This window comes from Octopus bimaculoides, chromosome 7 (genome assembly GCF_001194135.2).
Source record: "Octopus bimaculoides isolate UCB-OBI-ISO-001 chromosome 7, ASM119413v2, whole genome shotgun sequence".
NCBI lineage: Eukaryota > Metazoa > Mollusca > Cephalopoda > Octopoda > Octopodidae > Octopus > Octopus bimaculoides.
In genome coordinates, this window is record NC_068987.1 from 37,867,292 (window position 1) to 37,874,369 (window position 7,078).

At 38.5% G+C, this 7,078-nt stretch overlaps 1 protein-coding gene across 1 annotated transcript in view; it reads left to right on the forward strand.

Annotated features, from left to right (window-relative positions):
- LOC106876459 (caspase-7) overlaps window positions 1-7,078 on the forward strand; it is a 787,012-nt gene that overhangs the window by 143,501 nt on the left and 636,433 nt on the right. The window lies entirely within an intron of this gene.

The window sequence follows — 7,078 nt, forward strand, 5'->3', positions numbered from 1 at the left end:
TATATATATATATATATATATATATATATGAGTGTGTGTATGTAAGTATGCGTGTATATATTTATGCATGCATATATGTATTACGTTTGTATGTAGGCATGCATGTATGTATTATGTTAGCATATATTTATGTGAATATAGACATGAAAGCGTATGGAAAATTTTTCATACGTGTATGGTAAACTGATTAGGCAAAAAAGGTGGACAGAAAGTAAAATATAAGCATACGAAAATAGAAAAATACGAAAAATTAAATTTATCCAAAATTGCGAAAAATAATTACGAAAAAATAAGGAATATATTAAAAATATATATATATGAAAATATGAAAATATGACAATATGAAAAATTAATACAGAATAATATGAAAGATATGTAAGATTTGAAAATTATGGGAATATATTATATAAACTTAAAATGGTAAAAAGTCTCTAAAAAAATAAAGAACAAAACATTATTATTATGAAAAACTCTGAAAATGTAAAAAAAAAAAAAGAAGAAAAAGAGAAAAGTATGAAAAATATGGAAAATATGAAAACTCAAATTATTGATACAAATCATACGAAAATTTATTTTTAAAATTAAAAAAAAAACATAAAAATGTTTTAAATGCTAAAAAATACCTAAAGTAAAAATAGCATCGAAACAGAAATATAAAACACGAACAAATACTTAGAAATGATTTTTAATATATATATATAATATAGGAGAAATAGGAAAAAATATTCAGAAATATGAAAAGTCTAAAACACGAAAACATAGTAAAACATTGACTTTTAGTTTCCAAAGCTGTAGTTGCACACTTACTCCAGAACAAAGGAATACGTGTCAGGCTTTATATCTTATCATAGGAATATAGACTATATCGAAGCAACTGAGAACACAGGGCTAACATTCAGAATATAATATATATGTATTCAATAGTAATAAATTCATTCGTTACATTACAACTAATATTTTCTTTGTATAAGGTGGCGAGCTGGCAGAATCGATCAAAGTGCTTAGCGGTATTTCGTCCGTCTTTACCTGAGTTAAATTCCGACGAGGTTAACTTTGCCTTTCATCCATTCGAGGTCGATAAAATAAGTACCAGTTGAATACTAACACTGGAGTCGCTGTAATCGACTTATCTCCTCCCCAAAATTGTTGGCCCTGTGCTTACTGTTGATAATGTTCCTGACTCCATCTGGGACTAAAAAACAGCAAAAACGATTTTTAAGAATAAAATTTATTAAGAAAGTCAACAGCTGAAGTGTTAAGCTTGATTACCTTTTATCGACCACCTCTATTATGACTACCTCCTTCTATACCTCTCTCCTTAATTGTTATCTTGTTCACATGACTAAATTGTATCTCTCCTAGATAGGTGAGATAATGTGTATTAAAAATGCACCACCTTACTTTAGCAACACACTTCATAATGTAACAATAAACATTGAAGTTTTAGATGGAAACATTTACAAAAGAAAGTTGACCACCTTCAGAACTTCGATACGCCTTTCTTATCTCTCACTTGCTTTGCCTTCAGATACATTGTATGCAAGCTATTTTCAATACACTGGTAGATCTCACACTGTATGCGTTTTGCACAAACATACTAAACACAATCCCCAGCCAATCAAATAACATTCCCACATAGCAAATAATTTATACAACAAATCACAAGTGGACACCAGAAATAATGGCTTCAGATTTTTGCATTAATAGGCGTAGGAGTGGCTGTGTGGTAAGTAGCTTGCTTACCAACCACATGGTCCTGGGTTCAGTCCCACTGCGTGGCATCTTGGGCAAGTGTCTTCTACTATAGCCTCGGGCCGACCAAAGCCTTGTGAGTGGATTTGGTAGGCGGAAACTGAAAGAAGCCCGTCGTATATATGTATATATATATATGTATGTGTGTATGTGTTTGTATGTGTGTGTTTGTCCTCCCAACATCGCTTGACAACCGATGCTGGTGTGCTAATGTCCCCGTAACTTAGCGGTTCGGCAAAAGAGACCGATAGAATAAGTACTAGGCTTCGAAAGAATAAGTCCTGGGGTCGATTTACTCGACTAAAGGCGGTACTCCAGCATGGCCACAGTCAAAAAGACTGAAACAAGTAAAAGAGTAAAAGAGTAAAGAGTAATACATTACTAAACCTAATTGCTCTTTTCAAGACAAACTATCGTTTGCTGTTGACGACTGATCCCGTTTATGCCCGCTTATCCAATTCGCTAATCCGGCCTCTGTAAGCTTGGCAAGCCGAGAGTGATGCATTCAACTTCCTGTAGCTCGGCCTCAGCGTACAAAGCCTATCTAGATCAAGCAGGTCACAAATTTGTGGTCTGTATAGCCAACAATTTTGAAAAGTGGACAGCTTGCTCTATATTTATCAACTAAGCTACAGGATTCTCTATCTAGATACAATGTAGATGACCCGATGCGGTTCTTTCACATTTACACAGGTATATTTGGTAACTTCAGTCGGTACATATCAGACAGTTGAAAACGTCTGAGCAGGTTTGAGAGGCTTTCGCACCAATCTCTTCTAATAGCTAGCTTCACACAATCTAGACATGGGTCCAAGATGGCGTTCCAGACACTCATTAGTTCTAAACAGCGAGTCATTCCAAGAAAACCTCCTGACGTCTAAAGAAATCCAGCTATCCTGCCCCCGGTTGGATCATACACAGCCACCAGACTGAAAGCACCCCGTCGCTATTTGTTCAATCCAGAACTACCAACTTAATTTCTGTGTCTAGGAAGGTAGCCCTTCCCAAGATTCAGACCTCCCAAGAACAACACACTTCCACCCTCACCATTCTCGGTGGACATGAAGTATCCACCGAAATTGGACATGCAAGCCTGTCGATCGGAAACCATGACCTCATTGTTAGCCGTGACAACTATACGTAGTGAACTGGGGTCATTGAGTAGGAGGCTCTGTTCCCAAGGCGACCCCAAGCCGCTTGCATTTACACCGCCTATTCTGAGCAACGCTACATTTGTCAGAGAGAAGAATGAAGAGAATCCCTTTCTATTGGGAGAAAGGTGTTCTGTCCTGGTTATTTGTAGGTGTCGCCACAAGCATTCTTTGCGGAGACTTTTGTTTATGGTCCCACGGAAATCTCCCATTCCATTGGGATATTTTGATTTCAGTTTTTTGTAAATTTGTTGCTTTGTTTTTGTAATTTTTATGTGAATAGGAGTGTTATGCGAGGGTGCGATGAATTCATCTGGAATAGTATATGTGTGCTTTTGAATATGTTTTATTAAGTTGTTGTGTGTATCTATGGCCGTGTGAATGATGATGCCTTGGGTGTGTGGTTTATGTTATATCGGTTTCGATTGCTATGCATTTTTGTTCGCTGAAGTGTTTACAATGTCGGTAGAGTATGCAGTGTTGATGTTTGTAGTTGTGCTAATGTAGAGTGGAGGAGCAATGGCCCAGTGGTTAGGGCAGCGGACTTGCGGTCATAGTACGAGTTTAATTCGTTCCATGACCGAGCTCGTTTTACGATTTATTCGTTTTAGAAATAAATTTTCCCCATTGAAATTAACTGAAATATAATTAATCCGTTCCAGCCCCCTTCCCTACAAAAAAAAACGTCCAAAAATTATTTTTTATTGATTTTAAAACAGAAAAGATGTAGTTTCAAGTAAAATGACAGTTATAAAACAAATGCAAAAGAAATATGTAAACTGGTTTTCTTAATTGAATTACCTTAAAGATGGAAATTTATGCGCGAGGAAGACGATACAGACAGGAGGAGAAGAATTACTGTTTGGAAGTAATTAAGACTTCAGAAAGAATAATTTCTGGCGTTTTCTCTCTCACTTCCCTTCATTTAGGCTTTTTGGACACACTTTCTTCACTTTTCACACTTGCAGGTCGTTTCAGTAGAAACTTATCAAAAGAAGTTTGCTTTTATCTTCCTTTCAAAATGTTACCAAAATGCGCCAGAGCAGTGTCATTAAATAAAGCAGCTTCACTACCTGTAGCTACTTTTTCAGTATGATATATTTCTACAAATTCAGAAAATTTTACATTTCACGGATATTTGTGCTCATCATGTTACTTGCTAACACAACGTTTCGGCTGATATACCCTCCAGCCTTCATCAGGTATCTTGGGGAAATTTCGAACCTGATGAAGGCTGGAGAGTATATCAGCCAAAACGTTGCGTTAACAACTAACAAGATGAGGACAAATATCTGTGAAATGTAAATAATGTCAATAATGTACGTAATTCCTCATCTCTTAAATATAGAACTGTATGAATTAAAGTTACGTTGACGTAAACAAACCGAAACCGGATGTCAAGTGGTGGCGGGGACAAACGGTGACTCACAACACACGACCTCATACACACACACACAGACAAACAGATACACACACACACATACAAACAAACACACACGCACACAAACACACATTCAAACTTACACACACGCATGCACGCATATATTTATATGCAACGGACTTCTTTCAGTTTGTCTACAAGATCCACTCACAAGGCTTTTGTGAGCGCGTGGCTATCGTAGAAGGCAATTGCCAAAAATACCAGGTATTTGGACTGAACCTAGAACCATGAGGCTGGGAAGCAAACTTCTGACCACAAAACCATGTCTGTGGTTATCTATACATGCAAACAGCCATATACTTTTATGTATAAGCATGTATGTGTGTGTCTATTTGTGTCTCTTTAATGTATACACACACACACACACACACACACACACAAACACAAACGCACACAAACACGCACACACACATACACAGACACATATTTATATATGTGTACACAATTGTATGCGTAACCATTTGTGAGTGTGAATGAGCGTGCGTGACTGTATTAACTCTAGAATGTCTTTGCTTTCGTTTTTTACTGTGACGTGAATCACACCACAGAATATAATGATATCACACGAACAGTGACAGCCAATAGGACTAGAAGCACGTGGCGTGAGTTAACGTCTGATCAGCTTTGAAAGGAATATTTCTAATGTATCAGGTGATCATGCTAAGTTGCACCTTCTCGCAATAAACTTCAAGACGCACCCCCCTTTCTCCAAACATGCATGTGTGTGTGTGTGAAGCGCAGGTGTGTCTGTGTGGTAAAAAAGTTTGCTTCCCATCCACATGGTTTCGGGTTCAGTCCCACTACTTAGCGACTTGGGCAAGTGTCTTCTACTATTACTGTCTACTACGCTTATTGTCCGATCCTCATATATTGCATTAATATTCTTTGCACTTTTAGTTGCATTGTTGCCTTTATTGAACTCATAAAGTAGAATATACCGAATATGCTCCTTTGTCACTTCCATTATAGCTTTGTAAAAATAACTGTTAAAATCGAACTACTCTTCAAAACTTGCACTAAGAATAAAGATTTATTCAATCCACAAGGGTCAAACATAGAGGGGACGATACAAAATGAACACGGGGTTGGAAAGTGTATGGAAATACATAGAAAATGAATAATTAAAAATTTATGGTAATAAAAAAAATGAAAAACAGAAAATACAACAGTACAATGAAGTGGGGGACGGTTACCTCCCCGCAAGACACGTTCCTCCACTGGACCTTTTGGTTTACCTTTTATGGTCTACACTCACGCAGAATCTTTCATTCCCAACATGTATACCACTTGCTTCCATCTTTTACCATACGTATCTGATGATAGACACCTCCTCACTAGCCATATTTTCCTTCGTAGAAAGAAAACAAAGAAGTTTACCAATCCTTGGCCAGAGATGAAGATACCTATCACCAATTCCTTCATTCATATCCTCCTGTAGCGACCACTAAGAGAAGACAAAACCACTACGAGAAAATAAACCTTACCTTCTCTGTTCAGAGAGGAGTGTGGAACAATCTTTATGACTGACTCGGACGACAGCTGTACTCTTCTCCGACGTGACAGCAGTCGTTCGACGTAAACTCACAGCTCTGTAATCCCCGAGCACTGCAAAAATGCTTGCGGAACAGTTTCACTGTCCAGCCCACATCTTGGGCAGGTGGGTGAGCATGAGGCACCGTGCTTTGTGAGTTTATCGTGAACCGGTAAGGCTCCTCGATAATATTGCCAGGCTAGGGACCTCTAGAAGTTGTCCAAGGATCCGGCCCCAATGTCCTTTGGCCAAAGGCTGGCTAGTTGATCATCGTCGAAGCCCAGGGTTTCTCCCAGGCCGTATCACACTTGACCTCTATGAACCCTCTATAGAATGACAAGGTGGAACCCACGCTACCAGCATTACTCGTGCAGCAGAGGAGCGCGAGTGGCTTACGACACTCGGCCTGCCAAGCAGCCAACTTTTGATCCATGGTTCTAGTTCACTAAAACTAGTGAACCTAGGAAGTAGCAGCTTGACGAACAGAGACAACACCCGTTCACCATCCAGGTACAGCCAGAAATGCCTTAGCTTCAGCGCGATCCTGCGCGTCACCAACCAAGGCATCCCTAGCCCACTCCTTAGCTGTTGTTGACAACAGATAGAGCGCTTTACAAGAGGTCCTTTGCCCTTCCACAAGAAGTGGAAGAGCAGACGTTCCAACTTGCTTAGCCAAGAATTGGGGCAAGGTACAAGGGTTAAGCGGTAGGTGATTACAGATGCGTTAGATACATTTGCGACCTACGCCCTCCCTTTCGGAGTTAGCCATCACCCAGACCAGGTCTGGGTTAGATGGGCCACTCTGCTTGCGACCTCGCTCCAATTTTTCTCTAACTAGGAACACGTGTTAATGGGGGAGGTTTAAGTGGGGGAGGAGAGGGGCATTCTGCTCTTATGTGGCCTTTCTCGCCACATTCAAAGCAGTGATGCCTCCTCTCCCATTCAGCACACGTGTTCCTCCTCGTTTTATTATTATTTTTTTTATGATTTTTACTTTGTATTTTATTATACTTATTTATCGTGTATTTACTTATTAATTTTTCCTATATGTGACTGTGGATTTTCATGGATGAATCCATGAACTTTGGTTCTTTTCTCTAAATTATATATTTATATATTATATACTGTGAAAATTGAATCTATTTGAGTTTTTACTTGTAAATTTGGATTTTTATCCCTAATATTATTATCATTATATATATA